Source organism: Charadrius vociferus, unplaced genomic scaffold (genome assembly GCF_000708025.1).
Source record: "Charadrius vociferus isolate BGI_N301 unplaced genomic scaffold, ASM70802v2 scaffold49, whole genome shotgun sequence".
In the NCBI taxonomy this organism is placed as follows: Eukaryota; Metazoa; Chordata; class Aves; order Charadriiformes; family Charadriidae; genus Charadrius; species Charadrius vociferus.
In genome coordinates this window covers 690,708-700,265 of record NW_009661375.1, presented here as the reverse complement: position 1 = coordinate 700,265, position 9,558 = coordinate 690,708, and positions in this window count along the sequence as shown.

Below are 9,558 nucleotides of genomic sequence, written 5' to 3'. Positions count from 1 at the left end.
CCCCAGAGTGGCCTTGCCCTTTGGAACAGCAGCCCAGAAACATCTGTAAGCTAACTGAAGCAAATTGGAAGAAGAAACAGACAAAATATTAGAAGGGCTTTTCAGCAGCATCGCCATTGTTTAAAGATGCCATATTAGAGGCTAAAAAGTGATGCAAGCTTTTCCCCAAAAGAGAACCTGAAAGTATCACAGAAGAAGAATAAACCCAAAGCCAGTGTTCATGAAAGGCAAGAAGAGCATGTGAAGACTCTAACAATAGGAAGATCTTTGTCAAAAAGGGAAGATTGATCCAAACAATAAAAAGACAAAATTCCACAAATTTTCACAAGATAAGCAAAATTATAGTAACACGACAAAAAATTGGTTTAGGAACTAAAGATACAGCATGTACTGAGAACGATTCTTTCCAATACATGGCAGGTGGGAAGTTTCCCAGGGAGCTGATGGGATTGATAGGAGCCAAGGAGGACGGGAGGAAATCTGAACGAATTCTGTGAACTGGATCCTGCACTGCCAGCCTATTCACTGGTGCGAGTAACCTGTCGCACACCGGGGTTATCTGTCTTCCCGGCAATCTGCTCCTTGTTTGGGTGACAAATAGAGGGGGGTTTTGCAGCAAAGTATGGGGGAGCACGTCTGTGCATGGGCATAGAGGAGGTGGGTGGTAACGGAGAGGCGTGCAAAGGTAACAGCCTTGTGGACTGTCACCCATATATCTGCTCTTCTGCATTTCCTGATCGGTAATTGGAGGAATGTGATTGACTTGCATGCATTATTTAACTACGTCTATTGGATACTTTGCATTTTCAGCAAGAAAGCAACAGCTTGTGCGTTCCCAGACCGACAGACTCCCTCTGCTCTCTCCTGTCGTCCCAGAGGAAAGCTATCCAACGATCTGTCTTGGGTATCCTCGGCATATTGCTGACCTTATAGCTTATACATTAATTCCTACTTCAGGAAATAGAAAGACTGGTAGAAAGATATAAAGACAACTAAAGCAACTCATCGAAGGATAATAAAAGTTGAGCAGGAAATTGCCCACATGTAAAATTTGCCATCTATCTCAGAAGACTTTCTTTCTACTCGTCCAAAGGATTGAATTTGACAGGAAGCTTTGCACTTAAGCTATTAAGCTCTGGCTTTCATTTCTCTTGCTAAAAGTGTATGGAAATCTACGGCTAGGCGGAGCTCAAAACAGGGAAAGCATTTTCTATCTTCTCATCAGGTGAAGTGTAACTGTCTGGTACATGATCTGCCTCCACGTTCCTTTTTTTCCTCATTTTTCAATATAATAAGTAAATCCTGCACCTGGTCACCCCCACCCCTGGCCGAACAGGGCTGTTGTGTTGCCGCAGGAGAGCTCAGGCTGCCTGACTGCACAGGGGGAGAGCAGTACTGACGCACAGGGAAACATCTCAGAGGTGTTCTGGGATGCTGGGCTCATTTGGCACGGCTTTATAATTTCTACCGTTTGCTGCCTGGTAGAAACAGCAAGAAATTTCACGCATCCAGACCTTGTTTCCCCTGATTCACAGGGCTGGGACTCAAGAGCGTGTGGCACTTTTTACCTCCTGTGAGACCTGGAGTAGCCAAACACTAACAAATTGCCACACTTTTAAACCCAATCAGTGTTCAACAGGAGTGTTCATTGGGGAATGGATGCTTCCTGAAAAGGCCAGAGCAGGGTGACAATCGAACACGGTGTTACAGGCGTGACATGGGGCACCTGTCAGCACCGTCGCCAGCTGAGCACCAGCACTCACTTGATTACAAGAGCTGCATTAAGAAGACATATCAGAAATATGATGTTCTAAAAATTAGCTTTCATTTTTAAAGGAATAATCTCCAGATCTGTCTTTGTGTTTAAAAAGTATGAACACGATTACAAGGGGAAAAAGAAGAAACAGAAGACTAATCTTGGAAACAGTTACCTTACCTCATGAAAACATGGACCAGTGCTTCATGTTGCAGCTGACGCTCTCCCAACTGACAGGTCCAACTGCAATTACAAACAATCAAGCTTCATCAAAAGAGAAGTCAATTTTTCTCCTACTCTTCATTTTCAGAGTTCTCCCTGCCCCTCATTGCTCTGATGGTAACACCTATAATTTGTCCTTTCCAAGCGTATTCTCAGTCACATTATGCTGATCCGGTTTTAGCACAGCAGCATCTCTTAATTTAATTCATTCTGCTTCCTCTTTAATGTGTATTCCACTGGTGTGTTTATAGAGAGGAAATACATCTTCTCCTTGCTTTTCTCTCCTTCACTAAACCTCGTCCCCATCCCAGTGTCCCTTCAGGTGGCTCACAAGGAAAGAGCTGCCCCCACTCTGGGACTCCCCACTATCAGCTGGACTGTTGCTCCTCAACGGCTTGTGGTTACACGAGCATATTCCTTATCACTGCTCGAAAGGGACCCTCTGAAAGACCTATTTGTTAGTGCGGGGTTTTGTAGGTTTTTCACCTCTGGATGTTTCCCTGTGTTGATCAGCACCGGGTCTGGTGAGGCCGCGCTGCAGAGAGCCGTCCTCTCTCATAGACAGGCAGCGGCAAGGTTTTGCAGAAGAGCGAGCTTGTACTCCTTGAGATGAGTTTGCCGTTTCCTTTTTATTAGCTCCTCTCTTCTGTCAGGTTTTCCTCCCTCGTTACGCTTCCCTTTCCTTGGAAGGAGGCTAAAGTGGTTGGTTTTTTTAACCTTACACTAAAAATTTCCCAGGACGTTAGCTCATCATGGAGAGGCTTCTCCGGTACCCTGCGCCTCGGGTCTGCCTGGGAAGCAAAAGCAAACCACGGATTGCCCGTGGGTGTGAAAGTACAGAAGGCAGCAACGGCACTGCTCCGTGTCTTCAGGGGAAGGTGGCGGCTGGTGTGCCAACTCGCACAAAACCACAGGCAGAGAAGCTCCATATTGCTCATGCCTTAAACTACATGTTTTTAAATTGTGTCTCGTACTTGATTTTTAGTGTGCTAAGAGGAAGATTGCTTTTTTAATGTGTGTGTAAAAAACGAAGTGACGTAGGCTGTGCAGTGTGGTACTGTGATAAGTGCTGGAGATCCAGCCTACCTTCGCACTGATGATTGCCATCAGATTAGGTCTGTAAACAGCTCATGGTTGCTATGACTTCATTTTAATTACTGAACATCTGTAAGACTGGTAAGTAATCATAAGACACCCTTAGACCAAAGGATTTTTTTGTCCCGCTTTTGTGAGACCAGAAAATCCAGACAATCTGTCCAGTCATGCTTCAGTGAACTCACTGACTTCAGTAACACCAGGAATGAAAATAAAATCTGTGTAGAAAATGGATGAAAACAAGGCAAACTGTTAGGACTGAACAGGTATGCAATTCTGTAACACAATAACAATACACAAAAATCAATACAATCTTCAGCAAAGTAATTGCCCCCTCCCATGAACCGCCATTGCTTAAGGATGAGCATCTGTCAATAATGTATATAAGTAATTGAACATGCAGCTCATAAAGAAATAATTTGAGGTAAATATACAAAAATGTTTACTGAAAATGAAAGAGATTTTTCCTGCATTATAGCATACAAAGTATCAATTCTGCATGGAATTTTGGAAAATAGAGAATTAAGCTAACACAATTCAGAAAACATTCACGAGATTTATAGGTTAACTGGATAAATATCTCAAATTCAAACCACTGTTATTAACTTAGACTATTTGATTAATTTTTTTCGAGCTTTTGACTTCCCCCCTTTCCCCTTCTTAGGAAGAAAACATGCATCTGAAATTTTGTCTTATTCCCAATTCCACAGCCCGATCTAGTTACAGGTTAGACCTCTCCTTACCAACCTTTTCTGGTTGCAGCTGAGGAGACGTGAGCACCTGTTTCCCCCCATCCTCACGCTAACCGCTCAACGCCTCTCTGTGCTCTCAGCCTTTCTCGAGCATTTTCCCCTTCTGTTTTAATCTTCCCTAAGGAATATTCACGTCCAGACATTTTCAGTCTCACACCTTGCACATACCCCGCCACGTTACTCAGGACCACGAATCCCCACCTGGTGACCCCACACTGCCTCTTCCTTCCAACACCCTCCAGTGCTGGGGCACAGATGGGCTCTCCCTCTTCTGGCCAATGTCTGGCTTTGGTCTCTGTAAAAGTTGCAAGAGACAGCAATAACCTGAGCGGAATCAGCCCTGGAGGCTCCAGGGAGGTTCAGACACGTGCCAGTCGGCGACATCCAGGTCTAGGCAGCGGTTTTGCAGGTTGCTCTGCAGTCTGGAGCCTCCCTGCACACAGATGGGGGGAAAAATATTTTCCCTTAACAAACGTGGATTGCTTGATCTGCTCACAGAGTACAGATATATTAAGAAGGGGATGAGTAACTCCAAGTCTCCTAAAAGAGGACTTCGGAGTACCAGTTATGTCCTCTATGGAAGAAGTAGTGGTCGTTGAGAAGTGCTGGAGCACCGTTAAATAGATGGGTACCTGCTGCAGTGGACAAGGCCTCTACCTGCAAATAATTACGATGTGGTGCATAACAACGAGCATGGTATGAAGAACCTTCTGATGACTCACTGTACTGCGTTGCAGTCACAGTATCCGAACAGCAAAGGGCCCTGGCGTATGCTAACGCTTACAAAGTCACAGGAGATGTATCTTCATTGATACGGAACTCAGCACTTCCCCGCTGACAAGGACTGACACGTGAACTTGATTTCGCATGAAGAGAAACGGTAGCAAACCTAGCAGAAGGAAATGGCCATGTACAGATTAACATGGTTTTATCCAGGCATCTCATTATTATGAGAAATATATTCTCATTTCAAGAAAGAGGAAAGGTTTCTACCTGAAAAATATTATATCACCTACCAGTGATTTGATAAATTATGATTGCAAATACAGATAATAACATAATACAATACTGAGATTGTATTAGAAACACTCAAAATGCCTAAAAAATTAATTAAAATTACTGCTTTCCAGCTGATTGGTCCTGGCTCATATTCAGAATCAAGAGATTCTGGAACTAATTAATGTATATACCTGGACACTTTTGATGGGTGCTCTTTCTCCAAGATGTCTGCATCAATTTTGGTCTTCGGAACTCTGTCGTGAACATCTCCCTAACTGTCTGTCACCCCAATTCAGAGCAAGTTTCACTGACAGCACTTAGTGAATGCCTCATACTTGTATACAAAAAAAAGCCCAAACCCAACCAGATTAGATTTTTACTGGTACCTGAAGGAAGAAGCAATAGTTATGAGTATGATAAAGCTACTGAACTGCAGTACAAAATAACTCTGGCAGGATTATGTCCACAGACACTACAGGTTCTCACACATATACAAACCAAATATGATACTAGCTTTATATTACGTAACAGCACTTGTTGGCATTTTATGACTGCAAGTTTTTACACTGAGATGATTAAAAGATCTTGCATTCCTCAAGATTAAAAAAAAATAACCTAAGTTTTTATTAACGACTCATTTTTTTTCTCATTTGGAGTTTTTCACTGGCTTATAAAAAAGCATTAACACTAAAACCTTTAAACCGATGATCATTTTGCTAGTTGTTTCAATTTGAATTACAATAAAAAGACACAATAATAAACCCCTGCTTATGTGAGCTTGTTGTTATTGTTGCTTGCCTTTGGCCAGCAAAAGCAGCTGCATCTCACAGTATGCCCATGGATGCAGACATCGGCAAGGGACTCAGCTGTCGCATGTGCAGGGACGAGGACAGACACGCACAGGACTGACTTTGCCGAGTACGTCTAATTAGGAGAACTTCAGCTTAATTTCCTATTCGTCATGTGAATGACCTGAATTCTTTGCAAACTTTTTTTATACATATAAATACTCTTGAATCACAGAATGGTTAGAGTTGGAAGGGACCTTAAAGACCATTGAGTTCCAACCCCCCTGCCCTGGGCAGGGCCACCTCCCCCCAGCCCAGGTTGCTCCAAGCCCCGTCCAACCTGGCCTTGAACACCTCCAGGGATGGGGCAGCCACAGCTTCTCGGGGCAACCTGCCCCAGGGGATCACCACCCGCACAGTCAACAATTTCTTCCTGATATTTAATCTAAATCTCCCCTCTTTCAGTGTAAAACTGTTCCCCCTTGACCTGTCGCTCCCCTCCCTGATCCAGAGTCCCTCCCCAGCTGAACTGGAGCCCCTTTAGGGACTGGAAGGGGCTCTATGGTCTCCCCAGAGCCTTCTCTTTTCCCGGCTGAACCCCCCCACCTCTCCCAGCCTGTCCTCCCAGCACAGGGGCTCCAGCCCTCCCAGCATCTTTGTGGCCTCCTCTGATCTATATGCTCCTTATGTTGGTGGCCCCCGAGCTGGAGGCAGCACTGCAGGGGGGTCTCCCCAGAGTGGAGCAGAGGGGCACAATTCCCTCCCTCGCCCTGCTGGCCACACTGCTGGGGATGCAGAAGTTTGGGGTTTTTTTAAATTCTTCCACATCTTTAAGGAAATAAACGATTATTTGCACCCTTGGGCTGTTCAGTTCCTTGCTGCCCACTCAGTGGTTATGGAGCTGTTTGGCAAAAGAGCTGTGCCTGTGTATTTCTTCGGCAGAGGACACACCCTGCTCCATAAGGAGAGCTACAGAAATAAACATCAGTGTGAGACTTCCATCTCATTACCTGAAGTAAAACGTCTTTAGCCAATGTCATGTGCTGTTTCTATTTGATAAGAAACCCCATGAATGAGAGATTCATTGGGATAGTGGAATAATTGATGACCTCTGGCAACTGCTCGTCCTTTCTTCCCATCAGTGTGCCTATGCTCGTTTGAGGTACTGTCTGGTACTGACCCGGTCACCAGGAATGACCTCTGTCAGGGTGGCAGAAAAGGGCAGCACGAAATACAGCTCCAGTGCCGAACTCTCCCACGTTAATGACTGCCAGCAGAGAATTTAAGGCCATATCCTGATGGGTAACATTAGGACATCTGCCTACTCAGTTGGACAAGTAACTAGGTTTTTTTCTCTCTCCTTTGCCAAATAGAGCATCTGGATGGTGATGTGCTGATCTCCCTCGTGGCTGGCTGCGATGGCCACGCTCCTGCCGTTGCACTGTACGTGTTTCCGGCCTCCCCCTTACGAGAAAGCTTGGCAAGGCAGCACAGCTGACTCACAGAATTCCTGACATTTCCTCTAAGTAACTGAACACTCCTGAAGGCACTAAATATTGGTTTAGATGGTATTGTTACCAGGAACAACCAAACAAAAAACCTCCCAAAACAAACCAAATGAAAACAACCTGATAAACTTGAGAGCACTGCAGTGCTGTCCAAGGGATATTCCTTCCCCACAATAACAGAGGGAGGTCTGCAAGACAAAATACGAAGGAGACCTTACACCCAAATGAAGAGACCCACATTAACCACGAACAGAGCTTGCAGCAAGGCAGCCGGTGGGCTCCTCTTGGGGAGTGGTTTGTCACTGCTATCACTACCCCAAAACTAGTCACAGAAACAACAGAACTGAAAACAGCACTGAGTTTTGCATTTCGCTCTCATCTCACTTACAGAGTATGAGGTCCCATGCTATTGTTCTGTAAAGTCAGGCATGGCAGACTCTGCTTGGTGCTGCAGCCACCAGGTTCGTCTCTGCTTTTTAAAGCACGGGAGCACTAAATATCATTTTCTGCCCTTTTCATTCCCCCGATCACTTTGTGTTCTGTAACGTACCTCAGGTACAGAGAGGGACACGCTTTGCTCTTCTCACATTTAAGTCAGGGAGCTGACTGGTGGATGAGCTATTACAGCAGTGCTTCAGATAAAAGGGATGCTGCAAAGACAGCAGCAGCAGATCAGGCCTCTATTTTTCAGATTACTCTTAATCATGTGTTTTCACTGCTTTATGTGGCGGGGAAAAAAAAAAAGAAAAAAGGAAAAACTCACTAACTCTCCTTTCTTCCTTACAGCTCATATTTCTGGCATTTTCTAGTTTATCAGTCACTTGCAAACCATCACACACGGGCCTATGACTGGTAATGCCCAGAGCTAAGGTTGAGCTTAGCTAAGCACTTCAAAGGTCAAATGCTGCCTAAACCTTGCCCGGACCGCCCCAGACCATAGCCTCCAAAACTGAACTTGAAATCTTGTGAGAACAAACTTTGGGCAAGATATTCCGCCACGTCTGCTACCTCTCACAGCAAGCTGGGCGTGCAAAACACCCATCATTTTGGAGCAGCTGAACTCTAGCACAGGCTTGCACTAGGACTTCCAGTGCCATTAGCTCTCTGGTACTGACCGATGCAGCCGAACACAAAACCCAGCCCACGATACGAGCGGAAGGCTCAAACCCAGACCGGAGCTTCCGAGAGCTGTGGTTCGCTGGAGCCCAATACCTCACCCCAGCTGCAGCCAGGGGTGGTGCGCAGGGGCACACTGGATGCTGGGCAGCAAATGCCCCTCCAACAGCTGGCTCCGGGAAGGGCGGAGGAGTGACTCCCCTCCGTGCTCATTAGCACCACTGCTGCGCACTACAGGATGAAGAGAAGTGCTTGAATACTCACAGAAGCACAAAGCTGCTCACTGGAAAGCGTGTGCTTTAATTCCTCTTCAGTGCCAGGGGTCTCCGTCTCTGAAGAAAGGGTTAATGGCTGTTGGCTTAATTAGTGCAACATGAATGAACAACATTTTTGTGAGCTTGAGGGTAAATTAAGACAACGTTTAGTTCTGCTTCTTATTAGCTCTGCATAAATTCTCCCAGGAGCCTAATTAGCTCTGTCACAGCAAACGTCTCCTCTATTTACACGAGGGAATGTATTCCTTTTCTATAGATTTTGCCCCTGTAATAAAGCGTATTAGCAAGGAACACGCTCTCATCCTTTCCGTAGCGGTTGCCAGTGGTGCAGTACGGGGTCCCGCTCCTCCGCGCCACCCACCAGCCCCACGGCAGCTCCGGCTGCAGGCAGCTTCCTACAACCAGCGTGTGCTGCCGGCACAGCCAGCAGCACCGAGACACCCCTGCGCTCACCGTACTCTGAGCTCATCCTCCCATGAAGGGGCACAGGGGCCCCGTCGGGCACCGCCAGCTGCGCTCCCCGGGACGCCTGGCACCCAGAGCTCCTGGGGGACAGCAGGGTCCCACTCAAGCAGCATCTCTCTCAGTCCAGCCGAAACAAATTAATAAATTGCATTTCCAGAGTTACCAAAGCAAACAAAGTTGGGTTTGCTCAGTCAAACTTGTTTTCCCCAGGCAGTCTTAAAAATAAATCATCCATAAAAAAAACCACCCCACAACCCAACACAAGAGCACCTGAGAGCACTATCTACTCTATAGATATTAGACTGTTTTTCATTTGGAAAAAAGAATCGTCTGATTTCAAGTATTATTTTCAGATCTGAGCGCTTCCCTCATGTAAAGTCATTGCAATATGTAGCTTATCTCTTGGGCTTCTCTCAGGCCTGAAGTAGGTTAAATTACTTCTCATATCAACATTTGCCACCCAGCACAGAGAGCAAGCAGCAATTTCTGTTAAACCTGGCAGTGAAGGTTGTGCTAACTCAGCCCTTCTCAGGCACAGGCGCGCCTGCATCCACTCAGAAACTGCACACATCAAGCAGGAAT